The sequence below is a fragment of the Desmodus rotundus genome, chromosome 6 (genome assembly GCF_022682495.2).
Source record: "Desmodus rotundus isolate HL8 chromosome 6, HLdesRot8A.1, whole genome shotgun sequence".
Classification (NCBI taxonomy): domain Eukaryota; kingdom Metazoa; phylum Chordata; class Mammalia; order Chiroptera; family Phyllostomidae; genus Desmodus; species Desmodus rotundus.
This window is the reverse complement of record NC_071392.1, coordinates 25,660,816-25,683,686: the sequence shown is the minus strand read 5'-3', so window position 1 is coordinate 25,683,686 and position 22,871 is coordinate 25,660,816. Positions and strand designations below refer to the sequence as shown.

General features: G+C 36.9%; 1 long non-coding RNA gene across 1 annotated transcript in view; it reads right to left on the bottom strand.

The window, feature by feature from the left end:
* Nucleotides 1-841: 841 nt before the first annotated feature.
* LOC128781222 (uncharacterized) overlaps nucleotides 842-22,871 on the bottom strand; it is a 77,079-nt gene continuing 55,049 nt past the window's right edge. Inside the window, exons 2-3 of the long non-coding RNA XR_008427141.1 lie at nucleotides 3,395-3,682; nucleotides 842-1,187 (exon numbers count right to left, since the gene is read on the bottom strand). This is a non-coding gene — a long non-coding RNA (uncharacterized lncRNA). The remainder of the gene's footprint in view (nucleotides 1,188-3,394; nucleotides 3,683-22,871) is intronic.

Genomic DNA, 22,871 nt, shown 5'->3' with positions numbered 1-22,871 from the left:
ACTGATGCCTCAAATTGTTCAACCTTGAAAAATCAAAGCAACAAATGACAGTTTTGATAATTTGGCTTATTATAAATTAAATAATTTACAGTCAACCCCCAAAAAGGCACATACACAAATTTAGAAGGGAAGTCAGGGTAGAAATTTGCAATGTGTGGACCTCCAGAGCATGATGACCCAGAATATACAAAGATTCTTATATTCAGCAAGAGGTAACACTAAAGAAAAGTGGACAAGAAATATGAAATCTCAATCCAAAGTAAAGGAAAACTGTCCAATTAACATGTGAAAACTTGTGTTTTCTCAATAGTAACAGGAAAATGAAAGCAGGACATCAGTGAAGAACTTTTTCAACTCCAATAAAAGAGTCTGACAGTTTCAAATGTTTACGAGCACGTGAAAAAAGAGGTCTCATATACTGTGTCAATATAAATTAATACATCCCCAGTGGAAAGGCATTTGGCATTATCTGATATAGTTGAGAGGGCAGGCAACATTCAATCTGGTAATTCTACCCCTGGTCATACATTCTGGAGAAAATCTTTCAAAAACAAACCACCAACACATGAAAGGGTCCAATGCTTGGGTCCTCTCATATCTGTCTGATATGTGAATGTAACTATCACACAAATCAGATCAGGAAAATTGTGAGAATTAACAAATATGGCTTCAAGCCACTTAAGTGTGGATTAATTTGTTTCACATAAAAAAGGTTTGCATATCCACTCATTTCTCTATTATATATATGGGTTGGCAAAAGTAGGTTTATAGCCATGAGTAGGTGAAACAGTGTATGCCTGTATCATTACTTATTAATTATTATATTTATTTGTATTACAACTATAAACCTATTTGCCCACTCCTGTATGATTATAAATACAAATGCAGTGGAAAAATAGGATCATATCACCACATGGAACAATAATTAGAATAATATTTTTTCCATATGGAGTAAGATATTTGTTTTTGTTATTCTCTCCATGGCAGGAGAAAACCAGAAAAGTAAATAAAGACAGAAATATATTTCCCTCCCCACTCCAAAAAAGTAGCTGAACACTTTGTGCCTTGAGTCTGACCTCTCCTGCATCAATGATCTTTGAGGACCTTGGCATCTGCAGTAACAAAGAGGATTTGCTTTGTCTTTATCTGTTAAGAGAGGCTAGTTCGTCCTAGCTGAGTGCCCAGATCTAGAAGGAAAAGAAAATTGTGTTAGTTTAGGTCATTCCAGAAGCAGACACAGAGAAAAGGGTTCCAGTGCCAGAGACTCATTTGGGAAGTGCAGAACCCCTAACAATGAAGGAGGGGAGAAGTGATGCAGGAAAGGGAAGGAGACAAAAGGGCTTCCCTCAGCCTGCTCCCAGAGGGCAACTGGAGGTCAGTCCTGTAAGGAAACTGAAACGTACACACCTGACTCAGTTGTCTGTGCACCGCCTTCTCACCTCCCAGGCTGGGAGGGTGCGGAGGCGGAGGTGGAGGAGGGGAGAGGGGGAGCTGGAATATTTACAAACCAACTCCAATGAGTTGAAGCCTCTTCTGGTAGGAGGTTGCTGTTACTTCCCTGGAGTTTCCAGGGGGCTGTATTGGAGAAAGGCATTTCTTGGCTCTGGGAATTAAAAAAGTCAAAAATTCCCGCAAGCCTAGAGAGTTCATCAGAGTGTAATGAAAAGTCCAAGAGATAGGGGCGGGGCCGATGCTGTCTGCTCCAGGGATGTTTCCTATAATTAGGCAAAGGAGAAGGAATGTTGATTTGGAAAATTCTGAGACTGCTCTACTTGCCAGAGGGTGCAAAGTGGGAACTGGGGTAGGTCCAGTTGCCATGGTTACTTTGATTGGATACCCTGAGGGCAGAGTAGATAAAGGTCTATTTGCTCTGTTGGTCCCTCAGATGACCAGCTCTCCAGGGTTCTGTTGCAGAGAGCATGCCCCAGGGTAGCCAGGTACAGCAGAAGGAGAAACAGCAGTTTCTGCTTTGTAAGCCCTGGGAGACTTGTGTGTTGTAGGGAGTGAGATGCCCACTGCCAAGTATAATTAAGGTAAGGTTTTTGCCTGCTTGTTAAGTGGGGCATGGGTGATGGGGCATGGGCATGAGTGATTTAGAAAAATAAAATCATATACATTACCTCCACTTAAGTGATACAGAACAAATTAATACTTGCAATGTGTAATGTTAATATATTTTGTATTATCATGGTATAACCATGCTCCTATTTTTGAGCATCAATGGATTATATATAAAATCAAGATGATTATCCTTGAATTTTATCTATGTCTGAGAATTTCCTCAGGAAAAAAACCCCAAATGTGGAATTCTGGATCAAAAGGCTTGCATAGTTTGAGTTTTAAAATGTATTGTAAAATTGTCTTTCAGCATGGATATATTGATTTACACATAGTTCCACAGTGTACTTGGGGTTTTAATGATGTGTAAGTGCCATTTCAAAGCAAATCTTTTAGCTACATGTGACTATTCTTAATTTCCCTGTCTTAATATTCTCTAAGTTCACAAGAGAAAGTCATGAGTTATCAGCAAAAAAGTATCAATGTCAAATTGTTTTCAATTAGACTAGTTGATATTCTTCCCACTTTTGTAATATTTCTGGAAACTTTGAAAGAAATTTTTCTTTGATGTTTAAGGCATCCATACCCATTTGCTGAAATGACTTACCTTTGTCTAATATTAAATTGGCTTGATTAAAAGTAAGGGAGTTACTGTAATTTTATTTCTGTGACTCATTCTTTTCCAACTTTGTTTTTGTTATCTTATTATTTATTTCGTTTGCATGACACAGAACTGATAAACAAAATTCCATGTATATTTATGAATACCAGTTAGTTGATTTACAATGCTGGAAATTCCCAATAAGTAAAAGGAAATGAGAGAGATTGCATCTTTGGTAAGATTAGAGTCTCATCTGAAAGTAATATTAAAATTGGCTTTCAGAGTATAATCAAGCATTTGTCCAGTTATCTTTAATTGATCTGCTATAAAAATGAAGGTGCAAATTGTAGATGAGATTGCAATACCTTACAAATCAAAGAGGAAGATAAAATAAAGCAAAAAAATAAGATGGGGATTTTTCCTTTTTTTAAATCTGGGCACTCATGGGCTCCTTAGTATTTTCCTTTTTTTTTTATTGTTGTTCAAGTACAGTTGTCTCCATTTTCCTGCCACCACTTTCCCCCACCCCATCCACCCCCACCTCCCACCCTCAATCATTCCCCCCTTTGGCTTTGCCCATGTGTCCTTCATATGTGTTCCTTGATGACCCTTCCCCTTCTTTCCCCTATTATCCCCCCCTCTCTCCCCCCTGGTTACTGTTAGTTTGTTCTATATTTCCATGTCTCTGGTTCTATTTTGTTTCCTTGTTTGTTTTGTTGATATGGTTCTACTTACAGGTGAGATCACGTGGTATTTGTCCTATACCACCTGGCTTACTTCACTTAGCATAATACTCTCCAGTTCCATCCATGCTGCCACGAAGGGTAGGAGCTCCTTCTTTTTTTATGCTGCATAGTACTCCATTGTGTAAATGTACCATAGTTTTTTGATCCACTCATTTGCTGATGGGCACTTAGGTTGCTTCTAGCACTTGGCTATTGTAAATTGTGCTGCTATGAACATTGGGGTGCATAGGGAGGAAAATCTCAGATATTCCATGTAGCAATATTTTCACCAGTTCTCCTAGAGCAAGAAACAAAGGAAAGAATAAACAAATGGGACTTCATCACAATAAAAAACTTCTGCACAGCTAAATAAAACATCAGCAAAATGAAAAGGGAACCAACCATATGGGAAAATATATTTGCAAATGACACCTCAGACCAGGATTTGCTCTTCAAAGTATATAAAGAACTCACATGATTCCACACCAGGAAGACAAACCAATTAAAAATGGGCAAAGGACCTGAACAGACACTTCTCCAAGGAGGACATACAGAGGGCGCAGAGACATATGAAAGGATGCTCAGCGTCACTAGCCATCAGAGAGATGCAAATTAAAACCACAGTGAGATATCACTTCACACAGTTCGGAATGGCCATCATAACCAAATAACAAACAACAAGTGCTGGTGAGGTTGTGGAGAAAAGGGCACCCTAGTGCACTGTTGGTGGGAATGCAGACTGGTGCAACCCCTGTGGAAACCAGTGTGGAATTTCCTCAGAAATCTAAAAATGGAACTGCCTTTTGACCCAGCAATTCCACTGCTGAGATTATACCCTAAGAATCCTGAAACTCCAATTCAAAAGATCCTTAGTATTTTTCTATATTGCTAATGAGGGAAAAAAATTCCAGTAACTTAAAATTAACCTGGAATTTAAAATGATATAAAAAGAAGTTCTCACAATTTTGGGTTACTTTTCATTCAAAAAGGGAGTTCTTTGATAGGCTGCATGCTACTGGCTTATCTAATAGCCTGGAGAAACTATGCAGGAAGCTGGGATGCAGAGCTAATTACGGCAAGGAGGGGAGAGGGGATAGAAATGAACATCCTAACTCCCCCCAGTGCTGTTACTCCCTTACTGCCTGTGACTAAGTTTGGCTTGTACAAATGCCACTCCCCACTTTTTGTAGCTAGAAATGCTCAGAGACATGAATAAGACCATAGACTTGGGCATCGCAGAGATGGAACCTCATCCACCTCTTCCTAGATAAATTGCAAATTCTTTAATCTCCCTGAACTTCAGTTTCCTTGTCTATATAATGGGGAAAATAATAGCAATCTCATTAAGTAACTGTGAATATAAACAAAGACAAAAACGTGTCCATTGTGTAGGTTTGTATGTGGCATTCATTAACTCTCAAAAGATAACTATATTATTTTAATTTGCTCTTTTAGCTATTATTCCTACTACTGCTGTAATCATTATTGTGATGATTTACTTTTTTGGTTGGGGATTATGTCATTTGTTAGAAATGTAGCATTCCATTGGATTCAACTTTCCCATAAATTACACTTAAAAATAAATTCCAAATGATTCTTTTTACTCTTGTCAGTAGAATAGACTTTCTCTTAGGTCTGTTGAAGGGGGATTCTTACTAAGAATTCTTATTAAGATACTTATAAGTCTTTGTAATATATTGTCCAGAAACTTAGTATACAAATATGAGCATTTATGTATTTCATTCTTGGGAATAGCTGTAATTAAAATAGTTCAATGGTTACTGAAAGTAGATGATGGTCAGAATTTCCTTGGGGAATTTTAAGACATTCAAAAACTGAGGTCCCATTCCGACCACCTTCTTTAGGGTTCCCAGACAGGCTGTTATGTGTGTGATAGGGAGCGTTTCTGATGGTCAGACCAATGTGGCAACTGTTTCTGTATTGGCAGATTAATTTTTAGAAATGTTACTCCTTCAGTGAAATGGAGTAAAGACGCTCTCCCCCCTCTTATGGTACTTACCATGTGCCAGATTGGAGGATTACTCTTTAGCAATGCTGGGAGGGGTGCATGTGCTTTCCCCCTTTTCTTTTACCCCCCTAAGAATGCAGACCTTGAAGTTACTGTTGTCTGGTTTCCTCTGTGTGTGAGGATGCCGGCCCTCTGGGCTGTGTCAGCAAAGGGAGAACATATCAGTAGAGGGATGCATCTCATCCGGTTCACAGAAATCTCTCCTCTTGGGGCTAAAAGACAGCTTTTTATTTTTTTTTATGTTCACAGAAATTTGGGGAGATAATTCTTTGACATGCTTCTGTGCTTACACTTGGAATTATCTGTTATTTAATAGCTGACAGTTTGTACTACATTTTTGGAAATAAAACGCAGCTGTGCTTTGTGGAAGAGGAATGTGAGAGAAGTTCAATCACTTTTACACCGATTGAGTTCTCCTTATCCAAATGGGCATAGCTCTTTCTTTGCTCCAGGTTTGTAAAATCAAATGCCTGCAAGCACCAAGCAGGTGGAGACTGTTGGAAAATGGTTTCCTTAATTGAGTAAGTTATGTTCTTTCTGTATCATTTTATTTGCAGGTTATATATGTGGTGATAGTCTTCTCGGGCATATATATTCTTCCCATTTTCTTGAAAGCCATGCCATGTTTTTTATGGAGCGATGGATACAAATATTTCAGTTTTTCTCTTAACTCTGCTTTTAATAAAACGGGCTGTGCAGGTGTGATGCTAAATGGCAGCTGACAGGGTTTTAGTGTCTGGAGACACCAGGGAGTAGTGAGGATGATGATGAATGGAAGATTCATTCACTGTCTCAGGTCACAGTATTCAAATAAAGACTCATTGCTTCTGGATCTGATATCTTTTTGATTAAAATGTCTCCATATTTTTAAGAGGTGAAAATTAATTTAAAACTATTAAAAACATATTGTTGGTTTACATAGCTCAAGGCAGTCAAAACATGTCCATTTTGTACCTTCCAGTAACCTCCATTCTAGACCTTTGATTATTTCAAACAAAACAACAACCACGGATCCTTGGGATTAACCCCTCATGATGACGTGCACTATTTTTCTCTGTTTAATCAAAAACAAGATTTTAAATTTTGAATTCTATGCAGCTCTTAAATTATACTTTTCTAACATTTGGATAAAATATTCCCACTCCTGTGGTGTCACAGGATGTCAGCTGGAAGGGTTCTTAGAGAAATGTTATCCGTTCATTTTGCAGGTGAAGAAACTGAAACTGAGAAGGGAATGAAGTTGCTGAGAGTCGTGCATCTAAGTTAGTGGTAGAATCAGGATCCCTATCACTTTAATACTTGCTCTGCCCTTTTACCATTGTGCCTTCGATGTGTTTATTAGTTAGTTTGTTTAGTATAAGGACTAGGAAATAAGATTGAATACACACAACTTCTTTATGCATTTTTCCCACTGATCTTTTTCATAAGGCAGGACACCAGTGTATTTGGCACTTTAGCAAAATTTAAAATGACCTCCTAAATGTGTGCTTTGTTATAATACTTTAACATAACTTGGATTTAGTGACAGCAGAAGTAAACTGGGAAACTGGTACCTTAGTCTATATACTGCTAAATGACTAGTTTTCCATTTAATTTGATTACTGGTCATATTTTTAGCATCGGATAGTAAAGCCTTAGGGACTGGGAATGCACTGTGCTACTTTCATTATTTTTAATTTTCTTCTGGAATTCGTGATGAGTACGTTTTCCTAGAGTATTGTTTTGGTGCCTTTATTTTGAGTTTGTTCAGCACATTTATTATAACTAGTAAACTCCAGATCATTTCCCAATAGAATTCAGATCTTCTAACTCAACCGTATTTAGGAAATAGCAGGTGATAATGCACTTATCTAGTTTCTGTTCAGAATTTGCTATTTCTTGCTGCTGAAAGATGCAGCCACAATCCCATTTGCAGTGTTTATTACCTCTCAGAATCAGTGAGCAAGCATCTTTCCTGGTCCTTTTATTTGTCTGTCCTGTCTATTGGCTCTCCATTTTCTATTGTTGTCCCAGGTTGGCTGCCAATGGTATATTTCTCAGCCACTTAATAACTTTACTTAGACAGATTTATAAGAAGCCAAGTGCTGTCAAGTCCGTGAGATGTATAGATTGAGGCTTTCTTCGTCTCCTCTACCCCTTCCAGCTTTACAGTACGTCTGTCTCCTTAATAGCACTTTGGTCTTAATAGAGTGTGTCTTTCAGGACCCAGCTTCAGCTGCATTATTGGAGCAAGGCTTATGCTCATCTCTTCTGAGCTGGACTGCAGTTAAATAGGAGCAATTTATTTCTGCTGTTGTCAATATCACATTTCATGAACCTGAAACTCATTACATTTTTTTTTTCAAATTACCTTGCTTGGCTTTGTAAGGGCATTTCGTATTTGCCACAGATCATTCTTTTAGATTTGGAAAGAAACTTTTTGTTACCCTTCTGATTGGTATAATAGGGTGCCATCTAGGCTTAGGGCGGGCAGGAGGAGAAAAGCGCACCTTTTGACCACAGAAACTATTCTTGCCTTGCTCGGCCGCAGGGATAGTGGTTGTGGAGCGTCTGGCTCATGATACAAGGGAATGAAAAAAGCCTCTTCCATTGGGAAGTCTGTCGTAATATATCATGAAGCTGGAAATGATTTTTTTTAAGGAATTTAAGAAATAACTGAGGGGCAGCTATAAGTATTATAAAGGACAATGGCTTAGTGGATATTGCAGCACTGGACCCCAATAAAATGTTTCCTTTTTTAAATACGCATTTTGTATTGCATTACACCCTTTACCATTTTTATCTGTAGGTTCCTCTAGAGCAGGAGTTGACAAACTCTGGTTCCCACCTATTTATGTATGGTTCCTGATCTAAGGCTCACTTTTACATTTTTAAATGATTAAAAAAAACTTTTCATGACATGTAAGCATTAAAATTCAAATTTTAGTCCCTGTAAATAAAGTTTTATTGGAACATGGCTACACTCTTGTTTGTGTATTAGGTGTGTGGCAGCTGTCCTGCTACAACAGCAGTATTGAGTAGTTGTTACAGCGACTTTTTAGCCCACAAAACTGAAAATACACTCTCTGGCCCTGACCAGGTGGCCCAGGTAGTGGGAACATCATCCCATAAACCAAAGGGACACACATACATAATTCCCATTCAGGGAGTGTATGGGAGGCAGTCAATCAACGTTTTCCCCTCACACCAATGTTTCTCAAATCAATGAACATATACTTGGGTGAGAATTTAAACAAAATTATACTCTCTGGTTCTGTGCAGAAAAGATTTGCCTGTTCCAGTTCTAGAGCACAGAGCTAGGCAGCCAGGCACACTTTTTTTTTTCTTCCCCTGATACTGCTATTTACCAGCAACACTGGTAACAGGAGCTACAGAGTCAGGGCTGGCTCTCTGCCCAGATGGAGTCTCATAAATGAAATGATTTCAGGATACAGCAGAAATTCCTCTCCCACCAATATCTCACTCAGTGTTCTGTCAAGATGCAACCCTTCTATTTTCATCTGGTTTGAGTCATGCCTTGAGCTCAACGATCCAAAGGGGACGGAGAGGGTCATTTTTCTAGAGGGCTACAGAAAATCATTTTAGAATAGAAAAAGTCCTAGACTGAGATTCAAGAAAATTGGGACCTAACTGGGATTCACCAAATACTGACTCAGCTTCATGCATTTCGGCAAAGCCCCTGAGCTTTCTGCAGATTTCTTGTCTGTACGGATGATGAGCCACTTGCTCTGTAAGGCCTGTTTTAACCTGGAAGTTCTGATTGTGCATTTCTTGATACATAAGAGGGAAACTCAGTGCTTTATTTGCATTTCTCTTATTACTATGATTGAATTTACTTTCTAAATAAATTGATGCTATGGGAAGATGTAGATATTTTATCCTTTAGTGCATATTATTCACCATTGTATCACGAATGGGATAATCTGATCAGACCATGCATAGACTATCTGCACCACGTGCCCTAGGGCCTGGGGGCTCCCCTTGTTACTGGATACTGTTTTTGTTATTTATCTTCTTATTTATAACCATACCTATACTTGTGAACTGGGAATGAATATACCCTTCTGCTATCCTTCTCACAACCATGGCCTAGATTCCCAGATGGCCTTATGCAGGCTTTGCGTACCCAGAACTAACAAATCCATCAGTTCAGCTGGTACACTGGATCCGTGGCAGAATTCCACCTGCCAGGCAGGCTGAAATCCTACAAGTGGGAGCTAGAAACCTTACAGGGCTGAGAAGTAGCCTTAGAACACTGAGTCAGCGGAGGAAGTGTCTAGTATTTTTTGTGCTAACCCAACAATTAGACAACTTGAGTAGTAAATTTTATACTTCTCAAATTTCCCCAGACCTAGTTCTTCATTAAATGTCAGAGTACTGATGGATATATCTTGGCTTTGTAGGTTTTTGCACTTTATGCACTAGAAGCTTCTGAAGCTCTAGTTTTTTTCCATTTTCAGAGGCATCCTTATTTCTGAACAATTGCTGAGCATATTTAAGGAAGCAAAATACAGAGTCTTTGTCATTAAGAAGTTCATAATTTTAATAGAGATAATAAATAAAATAGAGAATATTTAGAAATGAACTTTGCAATGAGAGTGTTTGCCTTAGGAAAGGAACTATTGTAAAGGGACCTCCTTTATCATAGGTTTTTTTTTTTTTTTTTTTTTTTTTTGCACTCTGTAGTGGCACTACCTTCAAATATCGGGTTTCTAAAGATCTAGAAAGCTAGAAAAAGCATTAATATTTTTTGATCTAATACCTAATTTCACTTAATTATGAGAATTTAATAAAGATGCTTCTTAGCCAAGTAACTATAGCATCTCATAAATACAATGAAGTAAGTACAAATATTTGCATTTATCCTCTTTGCCCTGTGGTTAAAGAGGCAATAACTATGAGGAGATGACGGTTATTACAAGAGTAGAGTGAGCAAAGAAAAAAACAAAACAATTTAAAGAACACCTGTAATTATTGTCTCCCAAGCCAAATGATATATCAATATAATCTGTAATCATATCGTTCTCTGCTAAAATTCACATTTGTTGATCAGAATAAATTGTTAACTATTTGTTTATTGTCATTGTGTATCTAACATTTTATGTTACAGACTCATTGATCAGTGATTATAAAATATAAGGAACAACTTTAGGTCTCCCTATAACTAAAAATCCCAATTTCTGGAGTGGAGTTGGGAAGGCTGAGGTGAAGATAAAGGGGGAAAGATAATATCTCATCCAGATGGTTATTTCTTTGCTTACTCTGATTATTTTTTCACCCAAATCAAAATGCCTTTACGTGTCTTCATACATGTAGAAGCCAAGGCAAGGAGATCTGGTTGCATTTTTCAGTCAATCTTTGATTAATCTGATTTTAAAGAGGAGACATTTCTTAACTTTCTCCATAAAATTTGCGTCAGCAACTGGTAGGTAACTTTTTCCCTTTCCACATTTAAATGTTCTAGTTCTTTTGAAAAATATGTAAAATGACATTTTATTTTTTAAAATATAATCTTTATTGTATTTTTTTCCATTACCATTTAGTCCCCTTATACCACCCCTCCCCCCCAGCAATCACCTCACTGTTGTCCTTGTCTATGAGTCCACTTTCCCTTTTTGCCCAGTCCCTCCACCCCCCGTTTCTTAACCCAATTTCAATGTTTAAAGCCAAGGTGGAGTGAAATAATATGATGGTGTCTTTTATTTTGATATCTTTATATTATGATACCAACATAATTATGCTTATTATGTATACACTGATACCATTATGAATGATAAATAAGTATTTTCCTCAGAACATTATAATAATGGCAATTGTTTATTGAGAACTTCAATATGCCAGTAATAGCTCTAAGTAATTTGTAAGTTATAACATTTATTTTCCAAATAGTCCTGTGAAATAGTACTCACATTCCTTTACTTTACCCATGAGAAAAATGAGTGTCTCAGCAACTTACCCAAAGTGACACATCCAGTAAGTGACAGAGCCGGAATCCAAACCCAGAATCCAAACCCAGGCAGTCTGATGCCCAAGTCCTCTGGGCCACCTAATTAGTTTATTTTCAGACATATTTCAAAACTTACCGTGTTTGTCACAAAAAATATTATTAATTTACTAGAATCCATTATTGCCTCTTCCAAAATCTGTTACCTGGAACAAAAGTCTCATAGGGTCGTGACTCAGAAAGGGGACCTTGTTGGCCTGCTGTGCTGAGGAAGTGGCGGCTGAAACAGTCTGGGGGCTGCCACCGCGCACGCGCACATGTAGTGCTGCCCCCAGACGAGGGGAGCACGCAGCACTTTCCTCTCGCCATCACCCTTTGAGAAATACTCGCCCTCACTGTGTGTTTAGCTTACAGACCTGCACTAACACAGCAGCCAGTAGCCAACGGCGACTGTTTAAATTTCAGTTAATTAAAATTTCATTAATTAGTTCCATTAGTCACGTGTTAAGTGTTTCATAACCACACGTGGCTAATGGCTACTGTGTTGAACAGTGCAAAAGTACATTTCCACCCGCACAGGTGTATCTATGAGACGGCACTGCCGTGGGCTTTTCCGCATGCATTTTGGGCTAGAGGGAAGTATAGAGCCTTGGAGCTTACTCCATTATGCAGAAAGGTACTTCTGACCCTGGAAGTGACAGAAAAATACACCTTTTGATTGACTTTATTTCACTTTTCTATTGAAAATAAATCTTTTGATTACAATAGAATTTCTATTTAGATTAAAATAGAAATATAGTGAACTAATTCCTTATATCTATGGCAAAATTCAAAAGATTTATTAGACCTGAAGTTATAAAATTCAATATACACAGCAAAATAAAATAGAAGAAAGCAACCCTTGAGGAAAGTATACAAGTAATTGATCCTGAGAGCAAGAAGCCGGATACAGAGATTCCTCTTCTGTGTGCTAGATAAATAAAGCAGATCTAATTGTAAGATGTAACTGGCACTTTTACGCTTCAAACTCCAGAGAACTCAGGATTGTGATATTTAGCCTGGTAAAGCTAATGGTAGAGAAGGGCTCTCCTATCACACTTCCCTGAATGAGGGGAAAGGTGATAAAATAGACCTGGGGTTACTTTTAGATACTTGGCCAGGAATTCTGAAAGCAATGTTCTTTAGGGATCCGACAGGTCAGGTAAACCACGTGACTGTGAGAGGGAGCAGAGGTAGGACAGAGGGTGGGTGGGAAGGTGGGAATCATGCAGTAGGACTTGCCTCAAAGCAGTACTTCTGATGCTGCTTTCCAATAAATCCTAATTGCTCTGTAGTAAATTGAAGTCAAAACCATATTCATTAAGGTAAACATGGAAACGCTTTTAAGTTAGGGAACAAGGTATATATTTATGTTGCCAAACTTGGGTAACCAGAAGGCAAGATTTCGCCACCATCTGGAGGTCGCTGCTTTGAATCGCAAGTACACCGTATCAGAAATAAACCCAGTTTTGAAAGTTTGTTAAGTAAATACCTACGAAACTCTATCATGTTACGTGGTGTTAAATACTAGCCACATTAATGATATTTTAAAATGTGAAGACTGAAGATTCAGAGATATAAGCAAAATTGTGATCAACTAGAGAACAGGGACGATGTTATTTTAAATTATTCTTATTTGTAACAAAGTAATGTGTATTAATTGTATCTTACATATTGTAATTGTACACATATAATTATAACATGTGTATCATATTTTACTCTAAAGGAAAATAGATACTTGCTGTAGTCATCAATATTTCAAAGACCCCTTTCTCAAATTTGCAACTTTCTATGGCTAAAGAGTATTCTTCTCTTCATACTTCTTATTCATCAATTTTGGAGGTAAAATTGACTTACTATTAGAGAAGATAAAGATAGCCCAGTTCCGTCCAGTTGTTTAAATCAATATTCATCATTCACATTATCTTGGCTGTGTAAGAATTGTTTCCTGCTCAAACATATATTATAGGTTACATTTCTGTTTTTTTCTTTAGTGTCCTGTAATTAATTATTGCTTTTCTCTTTGCCCAGGTTTCTTTGTTATAACCACTTATTTTTACCAAATTTTCCATCAAAATCATAAAATATCTTACACAAGTCTCCCTACCCCTTTCCTTGGAGTCATTTCTCTGAAGTCCCTTCACATTTCTGCTCTATTCTAGACCAGATGTTTTCCGATTCTGAGAGTTGTCATTCTCAGACTTCCCTATTCAATTCCCATGGTTGGAGGGAACTCTTGTGTTTGTATGTTGGCTATTCAGTTTTCCTCATTGCTGCTATATATCTTCATTTGGTACAGATGCACATCTTTCTATGGTTTCCAGAGAAAGAGGAAATAGGATTTTGCATGTCTAAAAGATCTTTATTTCATTCCTCAGTTCATTTTGAGTGGGTGAACATTTCCACGTGAAATATGACTTCATGGATTGCTATTGCGGGACACAATAGTATTTTGCCTTTCAACTCTTGTATAAATAATTTTTTCCATGAAATTCTTAATAGTTTTTTTAGAGGTAAAATGTTACAGTGATGTGACCTAGAGTAGGTCTATTTTTATTTATTGTTTTTAATGTTGGGTAAGAATTCTTCATTTTTTCCCTTCAGTTCTGGGAAACTTTCTTCTTCTAATATTATTTACAGTATACATTTCTACTTCCCTTTGTTCTCACTTGAGGAAATTCTAACAGATTAAACCTTCTGGATTGTTATTTTCTTATTTATTCTCATCTGTTTTCCACTTTTTTCCTTTCAATTTTCTGGAAGATTTTCTTCAATTTTATTTCTAGTATTTTTACTTACCATTTATTGCTGGAATTGTTTTGGATCTTTTGACAATATTTGCTAAGTACAGAAATACATGAATCATTACTATACAGCCTAAAGAATCATCACAAAGTAAAGACAACATGTTATCATTAACCAAGTCAACAAATGAAATGCCCTTCACCTCTTCCCTCACTGCTAAAGATAATTACCTTCCTAACTTCTAACACCATAAACTAGCTTTTTAAATAAAACTTCATATTAGATTTCAGATGCTCTCCCCCCCGCCACACACACACAACCCAGGTAACCATGTGAGGAGATGGATATGTTAATCAGCTTGACACTACTTATTACTTCACTATAAATATGCATAGCAAAACAACCTGTTGTACGCCTTAAAGATATACTTTTTAATAAAAAATGAATAAAAATATTTTATACCAAAAATTAATTTCAGAATCATGGAGTCATATAGCTTTATAATTTTTTTTGGTCTGATTTCTTTCACCTCAAAATTGTATTTGTGAGATATATTCATTGTTATTTTGTCTAGCAGTAGCTTGTTCATGTTCTTTGTGGCCTAATACTAAAATACATGTTGTACAAATATACTATAATTTATACATCCATCCTACAGTTGAGTGGGAACATCCAGTGTCCTACTCTTGGGTGGTGTTCCCCTGTTTGAAATTGTGGATAAGGCTGCTATGAATATTCTTGTTGTCTATACATTTTTGTGCATATATCATACATTTCTAAGAGTGGAATTGCTGGGTCCAAATGTGTGTGTTTGTTTTGTGGGAATATTACCAAGGTGTTTCCCAAATGGTTATTCAAGTTCCCACTCTCACCAGTAATACATGAGAAGTTCAGAGGCATCCCACCCTTTTAAACACGTGGTGTCGATCATTTACATTTTAGCCTTCTTTTTTTAGTGCGTTGTGCTCTCCTACAATGTTTTTAAATTTTTGTACGCCAGATGACTGATGGAGTTGAAACTATTCATATATTTATGAACTTATTCATGTGTTTATTGGCCATTTGATTATCTTCTCACTTGACATGGCAGTTCGATTTTCATTCTTTTCCCATGTTTCTATTGGATTAATTGTCCTTTCTTAATATGTAAGAAGTTTTACATGTTCTCAGTGAGAATTTTATCCATTAAATGTAGTGCAATTTTCTTCTCTCACTCCGATTTGTTTTTCTCCTCTCTTAATGGAGAATTCTGTTGAACAGAAGTTCTTAATTTCAGTGTAGTCAAATTTGTCATCTATTTCTACTAAGTCCAGTGCTATTTCAGAAGATTTCCTAACATTTTTTCCCTCTAGGTCATGTTCTTTACAGTGGAGACTTTCTCAAAGCATATGATGACTTGTTGTGACTACTCATGTTTGAGAGCACTATACTATATTCCTACTTAAAAATTCTTTTTGTGGGGTTGGGGCCTTAGAACTATTTAATTTTATTCAAGGGATACCAGCTGCTTGGTGTATGTATGTGTGTACACCTGGGGCCGGGGGAAAATTCTGGAGTATACTGCTTATTGAATATCCGATAAGTTGATCATGTTTACGGAGCCATGCAGTGCTAGTGGATTGGAGATTTTGTCACTTAAATATATTCATTTTCATTTTATCTCCCAATTTTTAGAGGAGCTATCTCCTACCCTTCGCCCTCTTCAGGTGTGCTTGGTATTTCCAGATCTTGAAATTCTTGATTACATTTTTCACAAAGAAAGCCTATGTTTTTCTGATGGTATAAGGAAGGGTTTTAGTATGGCTTCTTAACAGGTGAATGGGAAACAAGAGGGTCCAGCAGCTCCTTGTACAAAGGTTCAACCAGTCTTTTCATTTTCAACTTTATGCCTCACCAATACACTGAGCTTTCAGTGTTTCTAACATGAATTAGCAGCTTTTTACTTTGGGGGTATGGAAAAAGACAGAGACAAAATTAATGCATTTGGTACAGCAAATTTTTGCAGAATTCAAATGTGTTACTTTTATTTGGTGTTCACCACCCAGCCTAGTTCTTGCTATGTGTTGGATAGTTGTTTGGTTGACTAAACAACTCTGGAAACTTGGAAGTGTTTTTTTTTTGGTGAGTATATTAAACAAGAATATCATTAAGAATTAAAATCATATATTTGCATAAACTCTTGCCGTCTATCACCCTATATAATAAATACTGTAAGGTTAATTTTAGGGACTATTTAAGATATAACCATTTCACTGGGTACAACATGAGTCTTCACTTCCACGAGCAAAAAATCTGACAATGCTAAAAATGGTTCTGGACTCTGTGAAAAAATTAGTGTAGGTAAATCTTGGAGAATATTAATAAGGATAAATATTTGGCTATTTAAATGATTCAAAAATCCACTCTACCGACCAGTGATAGAAGTATTACCTCATAGAGACGTTAGAGAGCGTATCCATGGAGGAAGTAGAGTCAAAAATGTAAAGACTTGAAACATAATGGTGCACAGGACAATATCAGTTACTTCACGGTCCAAGACAAAGTGCGTCAGGGTTCCGTGTTTTAGTTTATCGCCACAAATTTTGTAACTGAGATTAATGACATCACCCTTTTTATTTAGTTATTTTTTAGATGTCATTGAACAAAGATATTAAAATAGTCTCAGTCCTTGAAAAGAGTAACAACTGTCCAGTTTGAAATCTTATCCTACCATGAACCCTGTGTAGGTGGGACTGGGATCAAATACAACAATGAGAACACTGGCTAACCAATACTTTCCCGGCAGAACATTGGTGAGACCTTGAGTTGAGGTGGAAAGAACCTGAGCTCCGAAGTCAGGCTGGCTTAGGTTCAAATGCTGGTTGGACCACTTACTAGTTCTATCATCTCAACCATTTTGGGCTTAGCATTGAAGTAGAATAATGTCAACTTCAGAACAAGAAATAATTTACAAAATCAATTTAGAACATAGTATTAAGTAAAAGTTAGCAGCTGTGATTTTTCGGCCCATGCTTTTTACTTTAGCTTCTTCTCTTGCCACTCTCTTTATACCTAGCATACTCTCCTGCATGCAGAGTTCTAAAATTTCACCAATATTCTCTAAGTATTTTTCGCCTGTGGGTTGCTTGTCCCTTTCCTGCATGTAACCTTACCTGGTTAAATCCTACTATTCCTCGAGGTCTCATTTTAGATACCAATTTCTCTGATAGCCTTCTCTAAACCTCCAGGTAAAGTTCAATGTCCCTTCTCTATATGTTCTCATATGACCCAATCCAGCGCTTACCACACCATGTAAAACTGAATATTTACTTAAGTTTCTTACTACATTGTAAAGGTGTAGGGACTGTGTCTGTTTCATTGTTAAATCCCTAGTTCCTGTTGCTAAGAGGGGGACTCTATAAAACTTATAGAGTATTTAAATGACTGAATGTGTACTGGGAATTCATCCGTAAACATGAAATAACTGATACATAAGATTTTGGCTTAATGGACATTGCATTCTAGAGGAGGAATACATTACACAAGTACAGATGCTCCTCAACTTGGGATGGGGTGACAATTGTAACCCCATTGTAAGTTGAATGTATTATGTTAAAAATGCACTTAATACACCTGATCCACCAAACATCATAGCTTAGCCCAGCCCACCTCAAACATGGTTAGAGAACTTACATTAGCCTACAGTTGGGCAATTATATTGAGTTTCATCTCAAGAGCAACTGCCTTCCTCCTCTTCTCACTGGAAGCGGGAAACACAGGTGAGCGTTTTGTGATGTAATGAGATGCTAAAACACAATATCCAAAAATGCTGGCAACACAGTATACTGTAGAGTGTCGGTTGTTTACGCCTGTGATCGTGAGCCTGCTGGGAGCTGCAGCTCACTGCAGATAACCAGCATCATGCGGGATTCTCGTACCACATACTGCTAGCCCAGGAAAAGATCAAAACCCAAAGTAAGGTTTCTACTGAATGAACATCGCTTTTCTACCATCATCAAGTTGAAAAGTCACAAGGCGAACTATCATAAATTGGGCCTGTTTACAATTATAAAAAGGGCCATTGAATTATAATTATTATGAGTGTTACAAGATAATATTATGAATAGAAGTTTGTAACAGGATCTTGACCAAGTTGTGAACAGAGACTTATAAACCTGTAATGGTTAATCTTACGTGTTAACTTGGCTAGGCCACAGTACCCAAATATTTGGCCAAATGTGAATCTAGCTGTTGCTTTGCAGGTATCCTTTAGATAAGATTAAATTTAAATCAGCATATTTTGAGTAAAGCAGATTAACCTCCATATACAGGTCCACTCCATCCAGTCAGTTGAAGATCTTGAGAGACAAAGACAAGTATCCAAGAAAGGATGCCTTGTGTCTCCAGACAGCCTTTGAACTCAAAGCCACACATCAAGTCTTCAGCCGACCAGTCTGCCTTGAGAATTTTGCACTTGTGAGCCCCCACTACAGTGTGGGCCAATTCCTTACAATAAGTCACTTTCATTATGTACATATCCTCTTGGTTCTGTTTCTCCGGAGAACCTAACTAATATACAGCCACCAAAAGACAACACTGAAGAACTGATGTTTGGTTTGAGCTCTGAAAGAGGAGAAGGAATTAATACATGAAAGAGGAGAGAGTAGGAACATCATTCCAGCAGAAGGAAAACATATCCAAGAACCTTCAGGGGAAGACATATTGCATTTTAAAGAATAAATGGAGAGAAAATGAGGAAATGCCATGAAATGTATTGGGTAAGTCAAGCAAAGTCTGATTGTACAGAATATGGTCATTTTATTTGAAGAAAATTCATGGAAGACCATCGTTATTTATTCTTAATTGTAGTGATTAAAGTACTTCATAAGATTATATCTATGTAGCATTGGCATTAGCCATAATTTAAATAATCTGTACCCTTTTCTTCTCCACATTAAAATGGGATGGTCAAGAGTGAACAGCTAACTGTTTTTTACCGCTCAAACTCAGGCACATTCTAGGAAAAGTAATGGAAGCAAATCCCAATGCGCTCAAATGGATGTTTGAAAGCGTGAGAAAAGTTCGAGTATCTGCTACATTGAATCAAAACATCAGTAAAACATTAGCAGAGCTTGAGTGAGCCTGACAAAAGTTCACAAAACAATTCACTCGAGATAATGAGAAGGAAGTTGGAGTGTGAGGCAGGCAGAATGAGATTCATATTGTTTAATATTCCTTAGTTATTGTACTTAAAAAATGCAATTTGGCCTTATCCTAAAATGTCAGTGCACATTTTTTGTAAACTTCACTGCACATCTATTCATTGTGTAGCTTCTTTTAGACCTTTACTGCACGTCCTCAGGATTCTCAGATATTTCTGAAGCCACACGTGTAGTAGTCTTAAGTATTAGGGAAAAGGCAAAAGAAAAAATTTGAAATAGTTCTATTATAGATTCTTTTACAGTAATACAAATTTAAAAAACCAATATATTTTAAAGTAAGGGATATAATAACAAGTGAACACATTAAATGTATCTCCTATACCTTCTTGAGTCAGTGTTTTATAATTAAAATGTTGGGTGGGAGAATGACTTCATTACAATTTGAGCTGAACGCAAGTTACTATTTTTCTAAGGACACAGAGAGTAACTGGACAGGAAGTACATTAATTTCCACATATTGCGAAGGATCCTGAACAGGCAGGGGTGACAGCAGCGAGGACTGGGTGGTGATGGCCAAGCCTGGCCATTAGGCAAGTGGCCTGTACTTAGGGAGCAGGAATGGCTGACCCTACCTGGGTGGTAAACTGAGTCTGTAACAAATGGGATGTTCTTTTTCAGTCCGTGGTGCTTAGGGTGATGGAGTTAACTTAATTAAAGGGCATTTTATTTTCTAGATCTACTGAGACATAATTGACAGATAACTATAAATTTAAGATGTACAACATGATGACTGATATACACATATTGTGGAGTGATTATTACAGTGAAGTTAGTAACCACATCCATCAGTTCTGTTACATTTTGTGGTATGCGTGCGGTAAGAACACTTACAATCTACCCCTTTAGCAAATTCCAAGGATACAACATGGTTAATTCTAGTCACCATTCTGTATATTAGATCCTTAGAAATGATTCATCTTACAACTAAAAGTGTGTACCCTTTGACTCAAATCCCCCCGTTTCCCTCACCCCCCTCCATACCCTGGAAACCATCAGTCCATTCTGTTTCCATGAATTTAACTTTTTAGATTCCACATATCAGTGAGATCATACAGTATTTGCTTTTCTCTTTCTTATTTCACTTATTATAAAGCCCTAAAAGTTCATTCATGTAGTTGCAATTGGCAGGATTTTCTTTTTTATGGCCAAGTAATATTCCATTGTGTATTTGCACCTGGCCTTTTCCATTCATTCATTGATAAACACTTAAATTGTTTCTGTAACTTGGCTATTGTGAATAATGTGGCAATGAACATGGGGAAGCAGATATTTCTTCGAGATACTGATTTTGTCTCTTTGGACATCTACCCAATAATGGGATTGCTGAATCATATGATAGTTCTGTTTTTAAGTTTTTGAGGAACTACCATATTGTTTTCTATAGTGGCTGCACCAATTTACATTTCCACCAAAATGCACAAGTTTCCTTTTCTCTGTACTCTCATCATTTCTTATCTCTTGTCTTTTTAATAATAGCCTTTCTAAAAGGTGTGATTTGCATTTTCCTGATGCTTAGTGATGTTGAGCATCTTTTCATGAATCTGTTGGCTCTTTGTCTTCTTTTGAAAATGTCTATTTAGTTCTTTGCCATTATTTAATTGGATTATTGTTATTTTTCTATTGAGTTGTATGAGTTCTTTATATATTTTGGTTTTCTAATATTTTTCTCTCATTCTGTAGATTGCCTTTTCATTTTCTTGATTGTTTTTCTGTGAAGAAGCATGTTAGTTTGATATGGCCTGTTTGTTGATTTTTTTTTCCTTTTCTTGCCCAGACTGATGTTACAGAGCTTTTTGCTATGTTTTCTTCTAGGAATTTTATGGTTTCATGTTTTACTTTTTTCTTGTCTTTAATCAATTTTGAGTTAACCCATGTGAGTATTGTAAAATGGGGGTACAGTTTTATTCTTTTGCATATGGATATCACCCTGTAATTTTCTTTTTTTTCTTTTTCTTCTTTGTTTTTATATAAAAATTTTTCTTTTTATATAGCTTTAGTATCAGGGAAATGCTGGTTTAGTGAAATAAGTTGGGAAGTGTTTTGTCTTCTATTTTTTGAAAGAGAAGAATTGGTGTTAATTCTTCTTTAAATGTTTGGTAAAGTTCATTGATGCAATCATCTGGTGCTTGGCTTCTTTTGATCACACTTTTAATCTCCTTGCTTCTTAATGATCTGTTCAGATTTTCTATTTCCCTATGATCCAGTCTTGGTAGATCATATATTTTTATCAATTTGTTCATTTTTCTAAGTTATCCAATTGTTTGGCATAGAATTGCTCACAGTCATCTCTTATAATCCTTTGTTTTTTGGGGATATCAGTATCTAATCTGTATTATTTTCTTCCTTCTGCTAATTATGTGCTTAATTTATTCATATATATATATATGTATATATACACACACAGATAGAGATAGAGATAGAGAGATAGAGAGATAGAGAGAGAGAGAGAGAGAGAGAGAGAGAGAGAGAATAACCACAGAATCTTTGGCTTCCCACAACTGTCCACCTTCTGCTAGGAAAATATGAAGTAAGGGATTCTTATTCTTAGAGAGAGCATTGCTGTGGTGCTAAGGAGATGCTAACTTTAAACTCATCTGTCAGATGATTCATCATTGTACAAGCCTCATTAGAGGCACTGAAAATGACCAACAGAATGGCTTATGGGAATAAAAGTATGTAACTTCTGGGCCACGGATATTGTTCAAGGTCCAAGAAATTGTCTTATTTCATAGGACTGTGTTGTTCTGGAGTCCCTTGTAATTAATATTGTTGGTTGATCCCTTGCTTTCATAGCCACTTCCAGTTTGCATTTCGGAATAATATTATGTCATAGAATGCATATTTATAAGTATTGAGAAAATGTGAAATTAGATCACCAGGGACATGACTAAATTAGTTATTAGGGTAAGATCCTAGAGTTAAAGACCTAAATCCTAAGGAAATAAAGGAGCTCCTGTTCAACCCTGAGACCACTTCTGGGTTTGAGTCCACTTTAGTCCGTTTGTTGTGCATCCCTCCATCACCCACCGATACCATCTTCACTGTGTAGTAACCACATGTCTTACTGCCACTAAAGCCAAGCTTCTCTCAGCCTGGCACTTCTCACTGTTTCACACTCTTTCTTGCCCTTCAGAAGAGAACAAAAATCAATATGAATACAACTCATCAACTTAAATCACTACCACTCTTCCTCGTTTTCCTCTGTGCTGCACACCCACCAGCTTGGGAAATTAGTACCTGAGCTTTAGTGGTAGATTTTCTTATCAGCACTATTTGCCGTGCGACTATATAAAGGTACTGTATGCTTGTTTACTTACTAAAATTCCCTTTCTTCATCCAGAAATGGATAAGCTGCAACTACTGATTAATTGTATTAGAGAACAAGCAATTACTGAGAGGCAATTCTGTTTAAACAATTAAGCTATGGGGGTGGGGGTGCTTTGATTAAACCTCATGAAGTAATAAATCAGCCACAATGTCCAGATAGAACAGGGCTGATTTTTGTTTTTTTGTGGGCAGGTATGCTTTG